At 42.2% G+C, this 25,896-nt stretch overlaps 1 protein-coding gene and 1 long non-coding RNA gene across 2 annotated transcripts in view; one reads left to right on the plus strand and one right to left on the minus strand.

Annotated features, from left to right (window-relative positions):
* Positions 1-25,812, minus strand: LOC135277249 (uncharacterized). The gene is made up of 3 exons (XR_010344842.1): positions 25,328-25,812; positions 1,443-1,524; positions 1-798 (listed from the first exon to the last, which is right to left on the minus strand). It is a non-coding gene; the product is annotated as an uncharacterized LOC135277249 (long non-coding RNA).
* NUP93 (nucleoporin 93) overlaps positions 296-25,896 on the plus strand; it is a 134,826-nt gene continuing 109,225 nt past the window's right edge. The window contains exon 1 of the mRNA XM_012447911.3: positions 296-443. The gene's annotated coding sequence lies outside the window, so the exon portion shown is untranslated. The remainder of the gene's footprint in view (positions 444-25,896) is intronic.

Genomic DNA, 25,896 nt, shown 5'->3' on the forward strand with positions numbered 1-25,896 from the left:
TGGGAAAGAAAGGTAGATTTATTAGAGAAAGTGGGAGATGCATTGCAAGAGAGCAATGGGCAACACAGCAGAGGGGATGCCGTCTGCAAAACGGCAGGGCTGCAGGGGACTTCATAAGGTCGTGCTGCCCGGGCTGAAGGCTTGCAGACAGGAAGCTTGGGTGCAGGTGGGCAGGGAGCTGAATGCTTGCGACAGGAAGCTTGGGTGCTAGTGAGCCCTTTGCGGTTGACACTGTTTTTCAGAACATCCACTCCCCTCTACCCTGTGTCTGTTCTTGCCAGCTAAGCTCATTTCCAATTTTCTTTTAGCTCCTTAGGGCTCCACATGTGTTACTTACTGGAGGAGCAAGGGAAGCCGAATACAGAAGGGGAAAGCCTCGGTCTGATCCAGGGTGCTCTAGAGCAAATTCCTCCCACTGATCTGTTCTGCTGTGGAGCAAGAGGGTGAGTGCTTGTTCTGTTGTCAGTCACTGTTTGCCCCCAGGGTGGGGTGTAACCTGCCAGGCATCCTCAAGGGACACACTGGCAGCAGCAGGAGGATGATGACGGCCGGCGGGGGGATCTCGAGCACCCACATGCCCACATCCTGCGTGCTGAGACCCTTGCTGACACCTATTCACAAACAAGGCTCATAAAGAAACATCTACAGCTGGGGGTGGGGTGGTGGTGAAGGCAAATCTTCAGGGCTTTTGGATCACACTGGGAGATTTGGGGTTGGAGAAGCAGATAGCAGGAAATGAATCTATTTTCTGTTCATATCTGGCTGCAAAGCTCACAAACGCCCAAGCTCAGGCTGCAGCTTGATGTGGAATGAGATGGAAGATCGGGCCGCATGATAGCACAAATGGAATTATAAAAACAGTAACAATAAAATCAGTCAGTAGAAAGGCAGCTGGAGACAAGGGGGAAGGTGGAGGGGAGATAACCCTGAACTTTGGCAGGTGTGTAGGCCTTTGGACAAAGCAGCAGAGAGACCTGGCAGAGGATCATTTAGTCTGAGACGGAGCTTCTGTTTGTCGGAGATGGGGGCATGCAGGCAGGAGGGCAGTCTAAGAAAACTCCGGTTCAAGGTGCAGGGGAGGGTGCGTTCACAGAGGGCTAAGCACCCTCATCCTTCAAAGGCCTGGGCCTCTGAAGGTCACTGGCCTGCTGTCCATCTTGGTGTGGATCACCCTGGAGGCAGAGGAGAGCAGACATTGCCATCACCCACACACACATTTTTCTGCAACATGGGCTATCAAAATCAAAATCTTAAGAAATCTGGATCTTCCAGAGCCCTGGGCCATTGTTTCTGCATGGCCCCAAGAGCACATCTCAGTAACAGCCACCTCCTTTAAAGCTGTCCTGACACAGGCCCCACCATTCCCTAATGCATCACACCTGCCGCTTTACTCATTTACGAGACCGGGTTGGCCCTGCAGGCGGTTGTGGCTTCCCACTCACCATGGCTTTCAGATGTCCAACCTAATCATCTTGCTTTTTTAAATCTTCGATCATCTTTTGAGGTTCCATCCTTCACCTCCAGCTACAGCAGTGAGTACCATGTTCAGAAAAGTGAGGGTGTCAGGGGGTGGTGAAGGGGGAAGGCCAGCCCAGAGGGTAAGGATGTGAGCCCTGGAACTGTCTGGTTAAACTCCTGGCTCTGTTACTAGTTGTGTGAGGTAGGCAAGTTGCTTAACCCCCCTGGTTTTTTAGTTTTCTCATCCATAAAATGGGAATAATGAAATGAGTAAATACATGGAAAACAGCGTTGATGAAGTGCTCAGTTAATGGCACCCATCATTGTGATTACCGGCCTGGTCACTGTTATTGCCAGGCATCCTGCTGCACAAACAAGGCTGCTTCGGGGCTGAGCTTCCACTGGTCCTTGGCCGCAGCTGCTCTCAGCAGGCCACAAAGATGCCCTCCCAGCTGCCCTCACCACTGACCACAAGCCTCCACGATGGGACCCTGTCTACTCCCCCAAGACCCCAGTATTAGGCACCAGTGTCCCCAGACATTCTGGTACCAGCTATATCTGAGAGCCTCCTCCAGGGCACTGTGTGCAGCAGACCCAAGACCTTGTGGTCCTGCAGATGTCAGGGAGCCACTCCCTTCAGAGACACATGCCTCCACACCTTCCTCCCCAGCGTGAGCAACCCCCTTCCATCCTGTCTACTTAATCAAAATTCCGCAGGGAGGAAGGGTTAATAGAAATGCCCCAGCATGTCAATTCCCCCGTCTCATTAGTCACAATCTCCGAGCTCAGCAATTTACACACACACACACACACACACACACACAGACAGAATTTTTTTTTTTTTTTAGACGGAGTCTTGCTCTGTCGCCCAGGCTGGAGTACAGTGGCAAGATCTTGGCTCACTGCAATTCTGCCTCCCAGGTTCAAGCAATTCTCCTGCCTCAGCCTCCCAAGTAGTTGGAACTACAGCACATACCACCATACCCACGCATACATAATTTTGGGGGTAAAATTATATTTACATTTGATAAAAAGCACAAATCTTTTTTTTTTTTTTGAGATAGAGTCTTACCCTGTTACCCAGGCTGGAGTGATGTGATCTCAGCTCACTGCAAACTTGCCCTCCTGGGTTCAAGCAATTCTCCTGCCTCAGCCTCCCAAACAGCTGGGATTACAGGCGTAGGCCACTATCCCTGGCTAATTTTTATATTTTTAGTAGAGATGGGGTTTCACCATGTTGACCAGGCTGGTCTTGAACTCCTGACCTCAGGTGATCCACCTGCCTTAGCTTCCCAAAGTGCTAGGATTATAGGCATAAGCCACCATGCCCAGCTAAAATGCACAAATCTTAATGGCACACTTCTACTATTTTGACAAACATACACCCCCCATGTAACCCATATCTCATTCAAGATTTAGAACATATCATCACCTTAGAAAGTTCCCTCATGCCCCCGACAGCCAATATGCCACCCCTCCCTGACCAGACAAGCACCGTTGTGATTTCTATCCCATATTAGTTTTGCCTGTTCCTAAACTTCATATAAATAGAATCAGAGAGTGTGTACTTCTTTGTTCTGGTTTCTTTTACTCAACCCAATGTTTTTGAAATCTATCCATATGGTTGTGTGCATCAAGAGTTTGTTACCTCATATCTCTAAGTAGTATTACATTGTATGCATGTATCACAGTTTGTTTATCCATTCTTCTTTGATGGACATTTAGGTTGTTTCCGGTTTGGGGATGTTATGAATAAAGCCGCTATAAGCATTCTTGTGCAAGTCTTTTGTGGACTTGTGTTTTTATTTCTCTGGGATAGATACCAAGGAGTGGAATCGCTGGGGCCCTATTAGAATCTGCCAAACTGTTTTCTAAAGTGGTTGTAGTATTTTACACTGCCCAATGGCAAAATATGACAGGTCCAGTTTCTTCACATTCCTGCCAACACTTGCTATTGTCAGGCTTTTAAATTGTGGCCATTCTACTGGGTGTGAAGTGTTATTCATTGTGGCTTTACCCTTATATATCCCTGATGACTACTGATGTGGACTATTTTTTTCACATGTTCATTGGTATTTTTATACTGTATTTTATGAAGTGTCTATTCAAATCTTTTGCTCGTTAAAAAAAATCAGATTGTCTCTTTAATTATTAATTTGCAGACGTTCTTTGCATATTTTGGATACCTATCCTTTGTCATATACATGTGTGACGATGTCCTTTCAGTCTATGTCTCGCCTTTTCATTTTCTTCAGCTTATGAGACCAACATGCTGCCCAGTGCACCAAGAAAGCTGCTTTTCATTTTCTTCTTCTTTTTCTCTTTTTTTTGAGACGGAGTCTCACTCTGTCACCCAGGCTGGAGTGCAATTGAGTGATCTTGGCTCACTGCAACCTATGCCTCCCAGGTTCAAGCCATTCTTCTGCCTCAGCCTCTTGAGTAGCTGGGATTACATTGTGTGTCTGTGAACACATTAGGCCAGCCTGAGTTCAAATCCTTCTTTGTTTCTTAGTGACATGACCCTGGGCTTAGCTGAGCCACTTTTTCTCCTCTAAAAAATGGGGATACTTTGAAGGATTGTTGGAAGGATTAAACTGAACAGCATTTTAAAAGTGTCTTGCAAATAGTTCTTGTCTCTAGCTTTCCTTTTATTGTAATAGGGTTCTCTACCATTTGTTGCCCCAGAGAAGCATGAAATAGCATTAATGCAAAATATATACTGATCACACACCCTCTGGGTATCAAATGTGGTGCTAAGATTATTTACTAGACAGAGATAAGGTAATCTCGATCCTGCTCTAAGTAAGGGACAATTCTGGATACTCAAACTCCAGCGCTCCAGGCTTGCTGAACAAAAAAGCCCTTTTTACCAAAACAGATTGCAATAGATCCTCTATAAATGTCACTGTTGTCAACAAGTGTAATGAAACAATGGGCTAAGCCATGCCCGGCCAAGCCCACAGCACAAAAGTGCTTCCCATTCTGCTCAGGTGGTTGTATTTCTTTTACTCATCACACACGTGTAGTAATGGCTTATTCTACACAGGGCTTTGCTTAAAGTGAACATTTTTCATTTTATTTGAGGTAATTAATTTCAGGCAAAACAAAATAGAAAAGTTGACTTTTGCCAGCATAGATTTTCAAAAAACACCAGAGAAATTGATTATTTAAAAATTAAGACTATATTGGAATAAAAACTCTTCCTTCACACCTCTGAATTTTTCTTTTCTTTTCCTTTCCTTTCTTTCTTTCTTTTTTCTTTTTGAGACAGGGTCTCACTCTGTTGCCCAGGCTGGAGTTCAGTGGCACGATCTCAGCTCACCGCAGCCCCAACCTCCTTAGGCTCAAGAAATCCTCCTGCCTGAGCCTCCTGTTTAGCTGGGACTGCCCAGCTAATTTTTAAACATTTTTTTGTAGGGATAGGTCTCACTATGTTGCCCAAACTCATCTTGAACTCCTGGTCTCAAGCCATCCTCCTGGCTCGGCATCCCAAAGTGCTGAGATTATAGGCATGAGCCACCGCACCTAGCCACACACTTCCCAATTTTAACTGAACTATGAAACTAAAAATCAGACTTCTCATAATCCAAAATGAAATACATGATAAAAAGTAAACGCTGTGAAGACACTTAGGGATTTGAAAAGCTAATAAACATACTTTTCCATGAAAAGAAATTACAACATTGTCAGCTAAATGGATAAAGAAAGTCTTGTTCTTGCCTGAGTGTCCTCTCTTTCCTGACTTTTAGCTTGACTTTTTCATGATTTTTTAAAATTATTACCTATTCTAAAAAAGAATGAGGCCTCTAAGACAGCCATCAGCCAGGGGGCTACAGCCGCCAGCTTGTGTGTACCAACCTGATTCCTCCCAGGGGCCAGCGTTGGGCACAGTCTTATCCCTCAAGGCTGATAAGATCTAGACAGTAATGTTGCAGAACAGCTGAACTGGCTGATCCCCAAGAGGGTCATGTATAGGAGCTGGTCTTCCCTGCTACGCCACACATGCCAGTGTTAGCCCCAGTTTGGGTCAAATTTGAGTAAAGACTCTGCCTTCAAACAATTGGATAACTTGGGCGATTGGGGCCTCCACTCTGGGAGTCCCCTGGAAGGTCATTCAGGACCTTTTTAAACTAACATTCACTGAATGCCCACTAATGGACACAAAGCCTTCAAGGGCTTCCATTCTAGTGAAAGTTGTGCCCAAAACAAAAATTGAGCCTGTAATTCCAGGCCTTTGGGAGGTGGAGGTGGAAGGATCGCTTGAGGGAGTTTGAGACCAGCCTGGCCAACATAGTGAGACTCCTGTCTCAACAAAAAATTTTTTTAAATAGTTGGGCATGGTGGTATGTGCCCATAGTCGTAACTACTCCAGAGGCTGAGGTGGAAGGATTGTTTGAGCCCAGGAGTTCGAAGTTACAGTGGACCATGATTGTACCACTGCACTCCAGACTCAGTAACAGAGCAAAACCATGTCTCTAAAAGAATAAAATATTGCAACTTTTTATGATGTGTGTAGGGTACTTGGTAGTTTTGCATTGGTGGGGTGAGGATACCTCTACTCAATTCTAGAGTATTGGGGCTACAAGACTTGCCAAAAATAAAATGGTTAACACTTATTGAGCACCTACCATATGCAAAACTCTCTTCTAAGTCTTTAACATTTATTAAGTAACTCAATCCTTATAACAACACTTCACCGTAGGTTATTATTATCCCCATAAGAATATCCACAATGTGAAAGAAGTAAGTCCCTGGAAAGTAAATGGGGACAGGTTTTTGGTATAGTTATCAAAGAAGGGTGTTGGAAGGCCCCAAAGCCAGACATGTGCACTGCTGTCCTCCATACTTGTTTGCTGATATTAATTTTCTTCTGGGTTTGCAGAGAAGGACTGTTTTCTGGGTTCTCTCTCTCTCTCTCTCTCTCTCTCTCTGTCTCTCTCTCTCTCTCTCTCTCTTTCTTCATTTCTTTTTGAGACAGAGTCTCTGTCATCCAGGCTGGAGTGCAGTGGTGTGAGCTCAGCTCACTGCAACCTCTGCCTCCCAGGTTCAAGTGATTCTCGTGCCTTAGCCTCTTGAGTGGCTGGGATTACAGGTGTCTGCCACCATACCCAGCTAATTTTTAATAGGGATGGGTTTCCCATGTTGGCCAGGTGGGTCTTGAACTCCTGATCTCGAGCGATACACCCTTCCTCAGCCTCCCAAAGTGTTGCGATTACAGGCGTGAGCCACCGCGCCCTGCCTAAGTCCTCTGATTTTTAAGAGTGGCAACAGCTACAAGTCCGTTTCTGTATTCTACTTTCACTCTTGGGGACAATTTTCTTTTATCATTTAACTTTTTTTCTTGAAACTCCAGCTGCAAATACATTTAATAATCAACCACAAGAGAGCCCTTGACAGATGGGCCTTGAAACAGATGGCTCCATTGAAAGGCAGCAATTAAAATTGGAGGGTAATTTGAACCAATCAAGAAGATGGGGTCTCTTGGAGGCAAAGTTTCTACAAAAACTGAAACCATATTTCCCAAGATCCTTTGGTACATTTTTCACCCACAGATGAGCCTTCCTGAGGGTGGATCTAACTTTTTTCAACATCTGGATTGTTGAAGAGAGAGAAATCCTTGGGCCTTGTCAATCAAATTCACTTTTCTTTTGGCAAATTCAACATCAGTAACAAATTGTGCAATTTGACATAAACAAAGTTGATAGATGTCGGCAAAGCTGTTTTTAAACAGCAGCAATGGAGAGATGTGTAGGATGGGGATTTTTCTCATTCAACAGTCAGTATGTTTAATAACAAATAAAACAACCAGATGTTGAAATAAAAAACTACCACCTTGACAATGTCATCTGATAGTCAGCTGCTGCTGATAAATTAGTGTGGGATTCATTCCAATCTCAGTTCAGAAAGCTGGGAGGAATTAAAGGACTCCTCTGGATAATTCCTTAAAAGAGTTAATGAAGTTCTCTAAATTCACCTTGGAGGCTTTCTTGGGATAGAAAGCACTGGCCTTAATTAATTATTTATTTTTTTGAGGCAGAATCTCACTCTTTTGCCCACACTGAAGTGCAGTGATGCAATCTTGGCTCACTGCAACCTCTGCCTCCTGGGTTCAGGTGATTCTCCTGCCTTAGCCTCTTGAGTAGCTTGGGACTACAGGCATACACCACCACACCTGACTGACTTTTGTATATTTAGTAGAGATGGGGTTTCACCATGTTGGCCAGGTGGGTCTTGAACTCCTGACCTCAAGTGATCCACCTGCCTTGGCCTCCCAAAATGCTGGGATTACAAGCATGAGTCACCACGCCCAGCCTGGGCTTGATTTCAGAAGACTTGAGTGGAAGCCCTGGTTTGCCACTCTTTAATTATATGACCTTGGGTAAGTCATTTAATCCCCTTGGAGCCTAGGTTCCCCATAGGATACATAACAATAATAAACTCTGCCCTGTCTACTCCTAAGTTGTTGCAAGGCTCAAGTGGAGTAATAGCTGTCAATCACTTTTTCCTTAATTAAAATTTTTTTTTCTTTTTCTTCTTTTTTTTTTGGAAGAAAGAAAGAAAGAAGGCGAGGAAGAAAAAGGAAGAGAGAGAGAGAGAGAGAGAGAGAGAGAGAGAGAGAGAGAATGGGAGTATTGCTTTCTTGCCCAGAGTAGAATGCAGTTTAGTAATGGGTATTGAAAACCTCTTTTATACCAATAATTATACTTAATGATGTAGACAGGAAGGAATAAGGGAAGAAAATAACAAACAAGCAGCCAACCAATATTTCATTTAAACCTATGAAATGCTATGCGATTACTGAGGAGTGATTTACTTCCAATTATGTAGTCACTTTTGGAATAGGTGTGAGGTGGTAATGTATGTTTTGTGTATTTGAAGTGGAGAGTTCTATAAATGTTTATTATGTTTACTTGTTCCGGGTCTGAGTTCAAGTCCTGGATGTCCTTGTTAATTTTCTGTCTCGTTGATCTATAGAATCGTTAGCTCTTCTTGTTACATTGATCCTTTTGCCATTATGTAATGTCCTTCTTTGCTTCTTTTGATCTTTGTTGCTTTAAAGTCTACTTTATCAGAGGCAAGAATTGCATCTTCTGCTTTTTATTTATTTGTTTATTTTTACTCTCTGATTGGTTGGTAAATCTTCCTTCTCTTTGTTTTGAGTCTTTGTGTATCGTTGCATGTGAGATGGGTCTGGATGCAGCATACCAATGGGTTTTGGCTTTTTATCCGATTAGAATATATATAACTTTAATACTGGCATTTGATGCTAGCTGTCTGTTTTGCCCATTAGTTGGTGTAAATTTTTCATTGTGTTAATGCTCTTTGCTTTTTGATATATTTTTGGAAAGGCTGATATTGGTTGTTCCTTTATATGTATAGTGCTTCTTTCAGAAGCTCTTGTAAAGCAGGCCTGGTGGTGGTGAACTCTCTAAGTACTTGTTTGTTCGCAAAAGATTTAATTTTTCCTTCGCTCATAAAACTTAGTTTGGCTGGATAGGAAATTCTGGGTTGAAAGTTCTTTTCTTTAAGGATGTTAAATATTGGTCCCCACTCTTTTCTGGCTTGTAGGGTTTCTGCTGAGAGATCTGCTGTAAGTCTGATAGGTTTCCCTTTATGGGTAACCTGACCTTTCTCTCTGGCTGCCCTTAGTATTTTCTCCTTCATTTCAACCCTAATAAATCTGGCGATTATGTGCCTTGGGGTTGGTCTTCTTGAAGAATATCTTTGTGGTGTTCTCTGTATTACCTGGAGTTGAATATTACCCTGCCTTGCTAGATTGGGAACGTTTTCCTGAATGATATCCTGAAGAGTATTTTCCAACTTGGATTAATTCTCTTTGTCACATTCAGGTACACCTATCAAATGTAAATTAGGTCTTTTCACATAGTCCCATATTTCCTGGAGACTTTGCTCATTCCTTTTCATCCTTTTTTCTCCAATCTCGTCTTCTCGTTTCATTTCACTAAGCTGGTCCTCGACTTCTGATATCCGTTCTTCTGCTTGATCAATTCGACTGTTTAAACTTGTACATAGTTCGCGAAGTTCTCGTGTTGTGTTTTTCAGCTCCATCAATTCACTTACATTCCTCTCTAAATTGTCCATTCTCGTTAACATTTCGTCAAACCTTTTTTCAAGGTTCTTAGTTTCTTTGCATTGGGTTAGAACAAGTTCTTTTAATTCACAGAAGTTTCTTATCACCCACCTTTTGAAACCTGCTTCTGTTATTGGAACACACTCCTTCTCCATTAAGCCTTGTTTCGTTGCTGATGAGGAACTGTGATCCCCTGTAGAGGGAGAGGCATTCTGATTTTGAGTATTCTCTGCCTTTTTAGGCTTGTTTCTTCCTTTCATTATATATATTATTTATATATATGTAAATAATATATTATAAAGTCATCTTTGTAATTACCGATTTTCTAACTAGGTCTCTGAGCGGACGTCCAACTTGTTGATTCCCAGCGCCGAAATCTGAGCAATCCACTGCGCCGGCCAAAACAGCGGTGTTAAGATTGATGGTGCTTTTCTGCCTGGGAATCTCCGGACTCTGCACCAAGAATTGCCGCGCTGAAGCGCCAGCGAAACCGCCGTGCCGGCCACAAGAGTCGCCCTGGCGACCCGTGGGGCTCCTCCCCTGGGAATCTCTTGGTCTATGAGCAACAAAAATTCATCTAAAAGTGTGGCATCCTCTCATTCTCTGTGCTTTCACTGGGAGCTACGAGCCGGAGCTGCTAATGATCAGCCATCTTGGATCTCTTAAAATTTTTGAGGAATAATTACATCCAGTAAAGTGCACAAATCTTAAGTGTACAGCTTAATAAATTTCTGTGGCTAGGCCCAGTGGCTCACACCTGTAATCCCAGCACTTTGGGAGGCTGAAGTGGGCAGATCACTTGAGTCCAGGAGTTTGAGACCAGCCTGGGTGATGCGGTGAAACCCTGTCTCTACAAAAAATACAAAAATTAGCTAGTGTGGTGGCACACGACTGTAGTCCCACTTACTCGGGACTACCTCAGCTGAGGTGGGAGGTTAGCTTGAGCCCAGGAGGTGGAGGTTGCAGTGAGCCAATATCGTACCATTGCACTCAAGCCTGGGAGACAGAGTGAGACCCTGTTTCCAAAAAGAATACATTAAATAAATAAATAAATGGATAAATAGACAAATAAATTTTTGCATGTGTATACTCCTGTGTTGCCACTCAGCTCAAGATATAGGATATTTCTGACCCCCAAAAAGTTTTCTGCACTCTTTCCTGGCCGATATTTCCAAGGAACAATTATTCTCACCTCTATCACTAGAGAAAAGCTTGCTTTTTTTGAAATTGATGTAAGTAGAATCTCATAGTATGTATTCTTTTCTGTCTGGCTTTCTATTGACATTGGTTTCGGGGATTCATTTCTATTGATGCAGCAGTCAGTGGTATATTCCTTTCTACTGCAGAATAGTATTCCACTTGGTGGCTATTCCAGTTTGTTAACCCATTTTTCTCCTTTGGATAGACACCTGAATTGTTTCCAGTTTGGGATTATTATGAATAAAGCTGCCATTAACAAAGACCATGAGATCTCCAGAGGAAGAAGGGAGCTTTATTTTCTCTATATAGACATGGAAAACAATCTGCAGAATAGGGAGGCACAGCCTTCAGCTTAAGTGCTCTGGGAAGAACAAAGGTAGAGTCTGGCTTTAATAGGGAAAATCTCGCCCTGGTTCTCAATTAGGTCCACTTACACAAATGAAGGATTAAAACTGGTTCAGTTCTGATTTGTCAAAATAGTCGAGTCCTAGGCCGGGCGCGGTGGTTCACGCCTGTAATACCAACACTTTGGGAGGCTGTGGCAGGCCGGTCACTTGAGGTCTGGAGTTTGAGACTAGCCTGGCCAACATGGTAAAACCCTGTCTCTACTAAAACTACAAAAATTAGCCAGGTGTGGTGGCATATGCCTGTAATCCCAGCTACTCAGGAGGCTGAGGCAGGAGAATCACTTGGACCCCGGAGGTGGAGGTTGCAGTTGGCTGAGATCATGCCACTGCACTCCAGCCTAGGCGACAGAGTGAGACTCCATTTAACCAAAAGAAAAAAATAAATAACTAGTTGAGCCCTGATTGGGTGGCTTCCAAGCCCTGAACCAGAAGACTCTCTCAAAGGTTTCTTTCAAAAGGCCCAGCGAGGGGAGGGGGCAGTTTATCTTCGCACTGAAAACAGGCACTAGTTGATTTGATTGTAGAAAGGGAGGTCCTGTGACACTTTTACATCTTTCTGAGATCACAGAGTACATGACCACTTGCTCACCGCCCCTGACTGCCTGGTTCTGTTTTAACTTTGAGCACCTCAGTTTGCCAAGGGGAGTCCATTTTGTCTGTTAGCCAGGAGCATATTTTAACACTGCTATGAATATTTTTGTACAAGTATTTTTGTGTACATGTGTTTTCATTTCCCTTGAGTCAATAACCTAGGAGTAGAACACCTGGGTCATAGGGTAGATATGTGTTTAATGTGCTTATAAATTGCTAGTTTTCTAAAGCAATTGCGGGTTGGTTGGTTGGTTTGTTTTTTGAAACAGGGTCTTGCTCTGTCGCCCAGGCTGGAGTGCAGTGGCACAATCACGGCTCACTGCAGCCTCAACTTCCCTGTGCTCAGGTGATCCTCCCACCTCAGCCTCCCAAGTAGCTGGGACTACAGGTGTGTACCACTACACCTGGCTAATTTTTGTATTTTTTTGTAGAGACAGGGTTTCACTATATTACCCAAACTGCTCTTGAACTTCTAGGCTCAAGTGATCCACCCACCTTGGCCTTCCAAAGTACTGGGATTACAGGAGTGAGCCACAGCACCTGGCCATATGTGTGTAATTTTACACTCCCTCCAGAAACTCGTGAGAACTCTAGTTGCTCTACATCTTAATTATGCTTGTTAACTTCAAACTGACCTCTACAATGTAGGGGGTATCACTGTCACTCTGAGGGAGGAGAAGACGTAGTGTTGGGATTAATATAAAGCATGGGTCTGGGTCTGAGTCTTGTTTGAATCATTGTTCTGCACTAAGCTCGCTACGTGGCCTTGAATAAACTACTGAGGCCCTCTAGCCTCACTTTCTGCATCTGTAAAACAGGGATCTCTATGGCATCTCTCTCCAAGAGTCATTGTGAGGGTTAAATGAGAAAAATCTTGTGGAGACCTTAGCACAGGGCATTGCACACAGTTTGTACTTAATTAGTGATGGCTGTGATCTTTTTTCTCTTTCCTTTCTTGTCTACTCTTTAATAGATCTCAGCAGAAGAGAATACCTTTAAGTGCCACACAGCTGTCAGGAGTGCTGACAGAGCCTAAGAATTATGATCCATTTTGTAGGGTAGGAGCTGTCAACCTTTTTTGACCAGAAACATCTTTACTGCCCCCAAGATGGAGTGTCTACCTAGGATGGCAGAGCAGAGAGATGGAAAGACATGAATTCTTGGGGAGTTGCTGAATCAACCAACGTGACACTCACCTTACCACTGGACTTCTAATTAGTTTAGCTAATACATTTTCTTACTGTTTAGGCCAATTTCAACTGGTTGTTGGCAGCACAAACATCCAGACTGACACATCAAATGGTTCCAGCCTTCCTCCACTGAGCCTAGATTTGCTCTCAGTATCCTTAAGTCTTGGCTTCTCTCAGACTCAACCAATTGCCAGGACCTGGCATTCTAGAGAAAGTCTGTTTGCTATCCCAGATAATGTCAAGTCACCTTCTGTGCCACTGACGTGAAACCCATCTGAAGGGTAAAGTAAGAGGCTTCCCTTTTACACTTTTAATGACTTTGTTTTTTTTTTTTAGCTGGAGTGCAATAGCACAGTTTCGACTCACTGCAACCTCCACCTCCTGGGTTCAAGTGATTCTCCTGCCTCAGCCTCCTGAGAGTTGCGACTACAGGTGTGCTCCACCACACCTGCCTAATTTTTGTATTTTTAGTGAAGGCAGGATTTCATCATGTTGGCCAGGCTGGTCTCGAACTCCTGACCTCAAGTGATTTGCCTGTCTCAGCCTCCCAAAGTGCTGGAATTACAGGGGTGAGCCACCGTGCCTGGCCAAACCTTTTAATGACTTTTGAAGAATATTGCTGATCACTCAGCCACAGCTCACCAAGCTTTATGTAATTTGTATCCTTTTGTAAGATATTGTCTCTGGCAGAAGCAGCTCAAGAGAGGGGGTAATAATTAGTGCAGCTGGATTCTGTCTGTTTTTTTTTTTTTTTCTTTTTTTTGAGACAGAGTCTCTTTCCGTTGCCAGGCGCCAGGCTGGAGTGCAGTGGTGCAATCTCGGCTCACGGCAACCTCCACCTCCTGGGTTCAAGCAATTCTCCTGCCTCAGCCTCCCGAGTAGCTGGGACTATAGGCTCGCACCACCATGCCCAGCTAATTTTTGTATTTTTAGTAGAGACGGGGTTTCACCATGTTGGCCAGGATGGTCTCGATCTCTTGACCTCGTGATCTGCCTGCCTCAACCTCCCAAAGTGCTGGGATTACAGGCGTAAGCCACCATGCCCAGCCGTGCCCGTTATTTAAGAAATATTTCGGCTGTGTGCAGTGGCTCACGCCTGTAATCCCAGCACTTTGAGAGGCCGAGGTAGATGGATCACCTGAGGTCAGGAGTTCGAGACCAGCCTGGCCAACTTGGTGAAACCCCTGTCTCAAAAAAAAAAAAAAAATTATTGCTTTCTTTCCATGAACTCACATGCTGTTCATTGTGGGGAATACCAAAGAAGGAAAACAAGGTTCCAGAGTGCAAACAGTTAGGGGAAGTAACAGGAATTCTGGGTTGCAAAAATATTTAATATTCCACAGTGAAGGGAGTATTTTACTTTACTTTTTTTTTGAGACAAAGTTTCACTCTTGTTGCGCAGGCTGGAATGCAATGAGCAACCTCTGCCTCCCGGGTTCAAGTGGTTCTCCTACCTCAGCCTCCTGAGTAGCTGGGATTATAGGCATTCACCACCAAGCCCGGCTAATTTTGCATTTTTAGTAGAGACGGTGTTTCTCCATGTAAGTCAGGCTGGTCTCGAACTCCCAACCTGAGGTGATCCAACGGCCTCCGCCTCCCAAAATGCTAGGATTACAGATGTGAGCCACTGTGCCCAGCCTTTTATTTTTACTTTTTATTGTAGCGTAATGAATTATATATATATATATATGGTAAAGTACACAAATCTTAAATGTACAGCTTAATGAATTTTAAAAAAGTGAATACATCCATGCACTCAGCATCCAGATTAAGAAATAGAATATTAAGAGATCTCAGAAGTTTCCTTCATTCCCCTTCTCAGGCAACAACCTCTCCCTGCTTCACGATAATCACTGTCCTGACATCTGTCACTATAGATTAGTTTTTCCTTACTTGAACTTTATGTAAATGAAATTATACTTCTCCATGTAGCTTTTTTTGTATGTCATTACGTCTGCGGGATTCACTCATGTTGTTGCTTATTAATGGAGATTTCTTTTTTGTTCCTGAATTATTTTATTATATGACCACAACATTATTTATCTCTTCTTCTGTTAATGGACTTCTGGGTTGTTTCCACTGTTAGGCTAGTACAAATAATGCTGCTATGGACATTGGTGTACTTGGCTTTTAAGGAAAATATGTACACATTTATGCTGAAGATAGATCATAGATAGATAGATAGATGTACTAGGTCATGGAGTATGTGTATATTTAGCTTTAATATATTTTGCCAGTTTTCCAAAGTGGTTGTCCCTATTTATAAACCCTCCACCGCACATGATGGTCCCAGTTATTCACAACCTTTGGGACGGTTAGTATTGTCAATTTTAAAGTGTAGCCATTTTCTCTGGTCCCAGTTATTCACAACCTTTGGGACGGTTAGTATTGTCAATTTTAAAGTGTAGCCATTTTCTCAGCTTCATTAGTTGTCAGGAAAATGAAGATTAAAACCATAATGAGACACTCTGCACGTCTATTAGAATGCCTCAAATAAAGAAAAAACCTGACAATATCAAGTGTGAGCAAAGATTGGAGCAACAGGAACTCATACATTGCTCCTGGTGGGAATGGTACAACCATTGAGAATATAATTTGGCATTTTCTTATAAAGGTTAATATATATGTGTCATATGATCCAGAATTTCCATTCCTAGGTTTTTATTCAAGGGAAATGAAAACACATGTTTACACAAAAACGTGTACAAGAATTTTCACAGCAGCTTTATTCCTCACAGCCAAAAACTGGAAATAACCCAAACATCCATTAAGATGAATGGATAAGCTGAGCACTGTGGCTCACGCCTGTAATCCCAGTACTTTAGGAGGCCAAGGTGAGCAGATCACTCGAGGTCAGGAGTTCAAGACCAGCCTGGCCAAGATGGTAAAACCTCGTTTCTACTAAAAATACAAAAATTAGCCAGGTGTGGTGGTGCATGCCTGTAATCTCAGCTACCTGGGAAGCTGAGGCAGGAGAATCACTTGAATCCAGAAGGTGGAGGTTGCAGTGAGCCAAGATCGTGCCACTGCACTCCAGCCTGGGCCACAGAGCAAGACTCTGTCTCAAAAAACAAAACAAAACAAAACAAAGATGGATAAATAAAATGTAGCATAGCCATATAATGAATTCTATTTATCAATAAAAAGGAATGAACTACTGATACAGACATCAACATAGACAAACGTAAAAAAAAAACATGATGCCAAACTAAAGAAGCCAGATATGAAAGATAAAGGGTGATTCCATTTACATGAAATTTAGAACAGGTATTGACTGCAAAGGGACATGAGAGAAACATTAGGGTAATGGAAAGGTTTTACATCTTGATTCTGGTGCTGGTCATACAGATATATACATGTACTGAACAAATCTAAGTGTACTCTTAAAACAAGTGCATTTTATTGTATGAAAGTATCTTCCATAAAATATCTAGTTATTCTGGTCTGATAGCTATTTAGTGGTTTTTCACTATAGATTTAATTTTCATTATCCTGATGACTGATTGTGTTAAGGACTTTCCATATATTATTAGCAATTCAGATATTATATTAATCAGGGTTCTCCAGAGAAACACAACCAATCAGATGTGTGTGGATAGATAGATAGATGATAGATAGATAGATGGATGGATAGATAGATAGATCTAACATGATTATAAAGGTTAACAAGTCTCAAGATCCGCAGTCATCAAGCTGGAGACCCAGGACCTAGGATAGCAGTTGATATAGTTCCAGTCCCAGTCTGACAGTCTCAAGACCCAGGAAGAGCTGATGTTTCAGTTTGAGTTGAAAGACAGAACAAAATCCCATTCCCAACTTAAAGATAGGCAGAAGGAATTCTCTGTTACTCAGCCTTTGCATTTTTTCAGGCCTTCAACTGATTGGATGTGGCCCACTCACATTGAGGGCAATCTACTTTACTTAGTCTACCCATGCACAAGTTAATCTCATCCAGAAACACCCCCACAGACACACTCAGAATAACATTTGACTAAATGTCTGGGCATCCTGTGGCCCAGTCAAGTAGACAGGTGCAATTTAACCATCACATATCCTTTTTCATGACATACCTGTTTAGGTTTTTACCCACCCCTAACAGGATCTGTCTTTTTCTTCTTTATTTACAAGAGTTCTCTATATAGTCTAGATTTGAGTCTTAGATAAGTGTATTGCAAATTTATTCCAGTGGTTTGCCTTTTCACTCTCTCAGTTGTATCTAATTTATCAGTCTTTTCTTTATGGTTAATGATTATTGTGTTTTGTTTAAGAATTGTTTGCCAACCCCCAGAACCTCTAGTCTATTATCTTATCTTTAAGAAAGCTTATTGTACTTTTTTTCCACATTCAGGTCTATAAACCATCTGGAATTCATTCTTGGTATATGGATGAATGTTGCTGTTCTTTTAAATTTTTTTATAGAGCCAATAGATTCAATGCCACTTATTGAAAATAGAATCCTTTCTCCCCCTGAGTTGCTTTTGTTATAAATCAGGTAATTATACAAGTGTGGGTTTGTCTCTGGACTCTCTATTCTGTTTCATTGGCCTATTCATTCTTTTGCCAAGATCATACTTTTTGAATTATGACAGCTTTAAACTAAGTGTTGAAATTTTGAGATATAAGTCTCTCTCCTACTTTTTCTTCTTTAAGAATGTCTGAAAAGAATATTTTTGCATTTTCAGGTAAATTTTAAAATCAGCTTGTCAATTTCCATTAAAAATTTGCTAGGATTATGGTTGGGATTGCATTGAATCTATAAATCACTTTGAGGAGAACTGGCATCTTGAGTCTTCAATCCAAAACGTGGTCCATCTCAACATTTATTTAGGTCTTCTTTAGTTGCTCTCATTAATACCTTGTAATTTTTAGCATCAAAATCTTGTATGTCTTCTGAGATTTAATACTATTTATATGATTTTTATGCTGATGCAAATGATATCATTTGAAAATTTCATTTTCCAGTAATAACTTCTATATACTTTACAAATATATAGAAATACAATTAATTTTTGTATATTGACCTTTTTTTACAGCCTTGCTAACTTCATGAATTAATTTTAATATTTTGTCTGTAGATTATTTTTGATTTTCTTCTAATGTATTCATGTCATTTGTCCATGATGGTGATTTTATTTTTTCTTGCCAGTCTTTATGCCTGCTATTTCTCCTCCTTGCCTACTGCACTGGCTAAGACCTCTAATAAACTGTTGAATATAAACAACATCTTTGTTATGTTTATATCACTTTAGGAGAAATATTTATATTTTTCCATTAAGCGATATTTGCTGAAGGTTTTTTATAGATACCCTCCATCAGATTAAGTTCCCATCTATTCCTAGTTTGCTAACAGTTTTGATCATAAATACATGTTGAATTGTATTAAATGCTTTTTATTGGCATCTATTAAGATAAACATTTATTATTCTCATTTATGTTGTTAGTGCAGAGAATTACATACATTTTCTAATGTTACATTCTTGGTAAAAAAAAAATTCTTCATATGATCCTGATGCATTATCCTTTTCACTATATTGCTGGATTTGGTTTCCCAATATTTTATTTCAGATTTTTGCCTTTATGTTTAGTAGGGCTGTTCTTCTATTTCTCTTCTTGTAGGGTACTTCTAGGTTTTGGAATCAACGTTTGCCAGCCTTATTGAACAAGTTGACAAGTGTTCTTATTTTTTATATTCTCTGCAAGACTTTATGTAAGATTCGTTTATTTCTCCCTTAAATATCTGAAAGACTTCACCAGGGAAGACACGTGGGCCTGGAGTTTTCTGGTTTGGGTGCATTTGTTTGATTTGGTCAGAAGGAGAAGGTGTGTTTTGAAATCCTGTCTGTCCCATAGGCCTTGACACTTGCTGATCCTGCATAGCTCCACATAGCTACTCCTTTGGGAATCCAGGTCTCTGCTCAGATGCTACCTCTTCAGAGAGGTCCTCCATTACTTCCCCAGCTGAAGCAGCACCTACTCCCCTCAGCTGCACTTTCTTTTTTTCTTTTCTTCTTGGGACAGGATCTCACTCTGTCGCACAGGCTGGAGTGCAGTGGCTCAATCATAGCTCACTGTAGCCTTGACCTCCTGGTCTCAAGTGATCCTCCCACCTCAGCCCCCCTAAGTAGCTGGGACTACAGACATGTGCCACCACACCCGGCTAAGTTTTAGGTATTTTGTAGAGATGAGAATTTGCCATGTTGCTCAGGCTAGTCTTGAACTCGTGAGCTCAAGCGATCTCCTGCCTCAGCCTCCCAAAGTGCTGGGATTATAGGCATGAGCCACTGTGCCTGGCCCCTCCCTCCCTCCCTCCCTCCCTTCCTTCCTTCCTTCTTCTTTCTTTCTTCCTCTCTCTCTCTCTTTCCTTTCTTTCTTTCTTTCTTTCCTTCTTTCTTTCTTTCTTTCTTTCTTTCTTTCTTTCTTTTCTTTCTTTCTTTCTTTCTTTCTTTCCTTCCTTCCTTCCTTCCTTCCTTCCTTCTTTCTTTCTTTCTTTCTTTCTTTCTTTCTTTCTTTCTTTTCTTTCTTTCTATGTACAGGCTTATCACTCCCTGAAATTAACCTTCCCCAAAATCCGTTCATGTGTTTATTATGTGTCCACTCTATTAGAATGTGAGCTCCATGGGCCAGGGACCCTGTCAATTTCATTCATTCTGAATCCCCAGCAGTCAGCACATAGCAAGCACTCAACAAATAATTTTCAAGAGACTAAATGAAAGGAGGTCAAATGGAGGCCCTTTCCCCACAAAGTCACCAGAAGAACGATCATGAGAGTTGTTAATCATTGAGCCTCACTTTTATTTTTTATTTTTATTTTTTATTTGAGAGGGAGTCTTGCTCTGTCACCCAGGCTGGAGTTCAAGGGTACAATCTTGGCTCACTGCAACCTCCACCTCCTGGGTCCAAGCGATTCTCCTGCCTCAGCTTCCCAAGTAGCTAGTATTACAGGCACTCACCACCATGCCCGACTAATTTTGTATTTTTTAGTAGAGACGGGGTTTCAGCATGTTGGCCAGGCTGATCTCGAACTCCTGACCTCAAGTGATCCACCTGCCTTGGCCTCCCAAAGTGCTGGGATTACAGATGTGAGCCACCGTGCCCGGCTGAGCCTTACTTTTAAAAATGTCTTAAAAGACTTTTTTTAAGAGCAGTTTTAGGTGCACAACAAAATTGAGCCAAAGGTACAGAGATTTTTCACACATCCCCTACCTGTACATATGCCTAGCCTCTCCCATTGCCAACATCCCCCACCACAGTTGCACATTTGTTAAAACTGATGAGCTTATGTTGACACATCATGATCACCCAATCTGTAGTTTACATTAGAGTTTACGCTTGATGTTGTGTATTCTACGGGTTCAAGCAACTTTGTAATGCTATGTATCCAACAGCCTCATCTTTTTAATAATAAAAATTGACCATAGTCTTGATTGGACTTACATAAAAACAAAAACATGCAATATAATTCTGTGTTATTTGCCAAGTTACAATGTCATTTTGAAACAAAATGTAATGAACATGAAAGTAAGACTTTCTCACTTTCTTTGTAAATGGAACTGTTTAATGTTACCTTGTTAATGGGTGGAATGAAATGTAATCTGATGGTGAAAATCTTCTTAACATTGTGGAAAGTGCCTCCCTATATTGCATGTAGGGAAAAGCAACTTGATTGGGGAGAGTTCACTGAATTAAGCTTATTAAGCTTATTGAATTCTGGCCTACTGACCTTGTAACAAGCATGTTAGATGAGATGCTATACGGGCTCAAGTAATACCTGCATCATTCAGGATTATTTTGATTGCAAGTGACATAAAACCTCAGTGAAATTGAGCAAAAAATGGAATTTTCTGGGTCGTGCAACAAAACATCCAGAAGGCACAGCTTAATCCAGAAGCTGTGTCACAATGTCACTTGACTACAGGCTCTCTCTCCATTACTACATTGCTTTCTTCTGTGTTGTCTTCCTTCCCAGACAAATTCTTCCTTTGTGGATAATAAACGATTAAACAGGCCGGCCTGGTGGCTCACACCTGTAATCCCAGCACTTTGGGAGGCCAAGGAGGGTGGATCATTTGAGGTCAGGAGTTCCAGACCAGCATGGCCAACGTGGTACAACCCTATCTCTACTAAAAATACAAAAATTAGCTTGGCGTGGTGATGCACACCTGTAATCCGAGCTACCCAGGGGCTGCGGCATGAAAATCACTTGAACCTGAGAGGTGGAGGTTGCAGCAAGACAAGATTGTGCCACTGCACTCCAGCCTGGGCAAGAGTGAGAATCTGTCTCAAAATAAACAAACAAACAATTAAACGACAATTTTTAAGGAATCATAATGCCTACAAAAACATCTTCACAGTTCTAATTTATTCCAGCCATAAAGAGAACTGTCTGAGCAGAACATCTTAAGAGTGCATTTTCTTGACCCTATTGGGTTATAGACCAATTCCTAGACCAGTTGCTGTGGCCAGGTTACTGCAGTACTCCGCTCTCATTGGCTAGGCCTGAGTCACATGCCACCAATCAAAACACAAGGACTGAGATTTGGGGCAGGAGTACTCCACAGGGGAGTTGAAGTGTTAAAATAGCAGATGTCCATCAGAGAGTCACTGTCTGGTAATACAGTATAGTGTATTGAATGCACATGCCATATACTCAATGAGTTCATCTGAAGACTAAGAATAGCAAAAAGCACAATTCAACCAGACAAGAGTAAAAAGGCCTGTGTTTGTTTGATATGATCATGCAGTCAAAAAAGGTACAGTTATATACTTGGTATGTATAGAAGACATGCAAATCTGTGTTACAATACAAGATTCCATCAAAGACTCCCTTTGAAAAACAGGATCCTGTTAAAGAATGTTTGGGACCCAGCAGGACTAAATGAGGGAAGATAAGGACTCCCCTCCACCACCCAGCTGTCTTTTAAGTAGGAAAGAGTTTGAAAATCCCCACCTCTGAGAAAGGGGCCCTGCAGGGGCTCTGAGGCACATCGCAGAACAATTCTCAAGGCAAAGGCTCTTGAAAGATTCTGAGCTCAGATAAAGTCATGTTTAAGAAAGCTCTTCTAAGCTATGTAATTAATTGACAGACAGAAACAGTTCCAGAAATAGCTCTGTTACAGATCTTGCCACCAGGAGATAGAAACTCCTCTCTGTGTGGCACTTGGACGAGATGACAGTTCATGGAGTGGAGTTGGAGGTGAGTTCAGAATCTTCAAAGGAAATTCTTTGAATCATATACCTGGGCAAATATTGGGAAGGTGATGTTGGTTGTAACTCTGTGCCAACAAAACAAAACCAACCAGCTCAGTTTTAGTGTATTTTTTTCTGATTAAGGGAGTTATGCATGGTCATTGCATTGGAGAAACTTCGAAAAATACACTAGCTTTTAAGGGCTCATTTGTGGTTCCTCCAGCCAGGAGAGATACCATTCCCACTTAATCATATTTCAATATCCTCTCTTTCTTTGTCTCTTGTGTATTTATTTATTTACTTTTGAGACAGGATCTTGTTCTGTAGCCCAGGCTGGAATGCAGTGGCGCGATCACAGCTCACTGCAACTTCTGCCTCCTGGGCTCAAGTGATTCTCTTGTCTCACCCTCTCAAGTAGCTGGGACTACAACCCCATGAGCCACCATGCCTGGCTAATTAATCTTTTTTTTTTTTTTTGTAGAGATGGGGGTCTCACTGTATTGCCCAGGCTGGTCTTGAACTTCAAGGCTCAAGTGATCCTCCCACCTTGGCCACCCAAAGTGCTGAAATTACAGGAGTGAGCCAATGCATCCAGTTCTCTTAAAATATATATATATTGTTTATGCACAGATACATTTGTGATAAAACTATAAAACATTTGGAATGGTAAATAGGAAATGTCAGATTGTGGTTATCTCTGGGACTAGGAAAGAATATGGGAAGACCATCTGAAAAACTGCAAGGTTTTTGAGATGAGGTCTCACTCTTTCCCATAGGCTGGAGTGCAGTGGCGCGACCACGGCTCAACTGGGGCCTTGACCTCCTGGGTTCAGGTGATCCTCCCACCTCAGTCTCCCCAGTAGCTGGGACTACAGGTGCATGCTACCACACCCAGCCAATTTTTTTGTATTTTTTGTAGAGACAGGGGTTCACCGTGTTGCTTAGGCTGGTCTTGAACTCCTAGGCTCAAGTTACCCTCTTGCTTCAGCCTCCCAAAGTGCTGAGATTATAGGTGTGAGCCACTATGCCTAGCCACTTTTTCCATTTAACATTACATTTTCAAGATTCATCCATGGTGCATCTGTGGCTAAAGCACACTCATTTTTCACTGCCATGTAATGTTCCATTGCATAATGCCCCACCATTTTTTTATCCTTTTTTTTTGGTTAACAGATATTTGGCTCACTTCAAGGTTTTGGCTAACATGAACTGTGCTTCTATGAAGATTCTTGCTTATATCTCCTGGTGCATATGTGTAAGAGTTTCTCCAGAGCATATATCTAGGAGTAGAAATGCTGGGTTTTACAATGTAGAAATATTCAGCTTTAAAAGGCAAGTGTCCTGAATTTTCATTTGGCAATGTTGCACAGGCATTTGTCTATGTCATTAAAAGTTCTTTTTTTTACATATAGGAAAAGCAAGGTAAAAGTATGAAACATTATTCAGATGTGCTGGAAATGGGTTTATAATGTTGGGGAAAATCCAACACCCAGAAATGGATCGCTCAGCAAGGCTAGTTTACTTTCTGCAGAAAGGGTGCAACTCACTGGCAGTCTTGCCACGAGGGCACACCTGAACAAAGGAGACAGGGACATTTGTAACTTTCATAACCTGATGCAATTGCCCTACTGCTATGTCCAGTTTCCATTGGCCGGAACAGGACCTCACATTCTATGCTTGACCTGATTGGCTAAAAACTTGAAAATTTCCTGAATAGATAAGGAGGAAAGAAGACAAGGAAAAAGAAGAAGCTAGTCAGGAGGTCAGGAGGTTTCCAAATAAGGAATGGCATGCACCAGGTTTTGGAGCTTGTCCAGTTCTGTTCAGACGTGCTGGAGCAAGTCAAGGTAGCCAATTTAAGATGTAGCTGATTTAGAGAATATATATACATGGGTATATGTTTATGCTAATAGCAGATAATGGCCATAGAGCAAGAGATCAAGAGATTATAACTCCTTATAATGCAGTCTAAGATATAAACTTTGAAGAATAACTTTCCCATCTCTCACAAGATGCAAGACACTATTATCTTTGTGGATATTCTCTGGCCACAGCAGGGTCTTGTTACATATTTAATAGCTTGAGGACAAAGGCCACATCCATACATATGGTTAATCAGCACCAATTATTTATAGAGAACTCACAATATGCTGGTGTGAGGTATTAAAAATAAACAAAGTGGCCAGGCATGGTCGCTCATACCTGTAATCCGAGCACTTTGGGAGGCTGAGGCAGGCAGATCACTTGAGGTCAGGAGTTCAAGACCAGCCTGGCCAACATGGTGAAACCCCATCTCTACTAAAAATACAAAAACTAGCCAGGTGTGGTAGCAGGTGCCTGTAATCACAGCTACTTGGGAGGCTGAGGCACAAGAATCATTTGAACCTGGAGGTGGAGGTTGCAGTAAGCTAATATCGCACCACTGCACTCCAGCCCTAGAGTGAGACTCAGTCTCAATAAATAAATAAATGATGTTGGATACTAGTTGCTATAGACTCCTTAATGTTTGTGTCCTCCCCTTTCAAATTTATATGTTGAAACTCTGCCCCCCAATGGTATGGTATTAGGAGGTGAGGACTTTGGTAGGTGATTGGGTCACGAGAGTGAAGCCCTCAATTAGAGCCCTTATAAAAGAAATATTGGAGAGCTCCCTCATCCTTCTGTGTGTGGTTACAGAGAGAAGAGTGCTTTATTAGTTTGTTCTCATGCTGCTATGAAGAAATACCTGAGACCGAATAATTTATAAAGAAACGAAGTTTAATTGACTCATAGTTCTGCGTGGCTGGGAGGCTTCAGGAAACTTAAAATCATGGTGGAAGGCACCTGCTCACAGGACGGCAGGAGAGAGAATGAGTGTAAGCAGGGGAAATGCCAGATGCTTATAAAACCATCAGATCTTGTGAGACTATCACGAGAACAGCACGGCGGAAACTGCCCCCATGATCCGATTACCTCCACCTGGTCTCACCCTTGACATGTGGGGATTATTGGGATTATAATTCGAGGTGAGATTTGGGGGGGACACAGAGCCGAACCGTATCAAGTGCTATCTATGAATTAGGAGGCAGGCCCTCAGCAGACACTGAATCTGCTGGTGCTTTAATCTAAGGCTTCCCAGCTTCTAGAACTGTGAGAAATAAATTTCTGTTGCGTATAAGCCATTCAGTCTATGAATGAGTCTGACCCCACTTGCCCCCGCTCACCATCTTCCAGCCACACACCTCTTCTTTCTAGTCTCCAAACACTAATCTGGCTTCCCCTGGAGACTTCACTCTTGTTCCCTCTGCTTGGAATTCTTTGAAGCCAGAACTTTGCAAGCCCCATTCTTTCACATCCTTCTTTATTCAGCTCAAGATGCCACCACCACAGAAAGTCCTCCCTTGACCATCCAAGCATTCTCTCTCCCATCACCCTGTTTTTTCTTCATAGCTCTTCTTGCAAACTGCAGTTACTTATTTTTTATATTTTGTTTCCTCTGCCAGCCTGGGAACTCCATGAGGGCAGCGATGTTGTCTGTCGTGGTCGCCACTGTGTTCCCAGGTCGTAGACTAGGGCCCAGCCCTTGGTGCTCAAGGAGTAAGAAATTCCTTTAACTTAAGGAATTCTAGAATCGCTTTCTCCAGACAGAGCCACTAATCAAGTGAGAAAGGTGAGGGCTGTGGCTGCCTGTGCCCAAGGCGTGACGGTTCGGCCCAAGGCCCCGCCTCCGCCCCGCCCTCGGCCCCGCCCCTGTTCTTGTCCTCCCCTACGGGTCTCCATAAAGTTCGTTTGG

The sequence above is a fragment of the Aotus nancymaae genome, unplaced genomic scaffold (genome assembly GCF_030222135.1).
Source record: "Aotus nancymaae isolate 86718 unplaced genomic scaffold, 86718_ANA_hifiasm-v0.15.2.pri h1tg000030l, whole genome shotgun sequence".
NCBI classification, from domain to species: Eukaryota; Metazoa; Chordata; class Mammalia; order Primates; family Aotidae; genus Aotus; species Aotus nancymaae.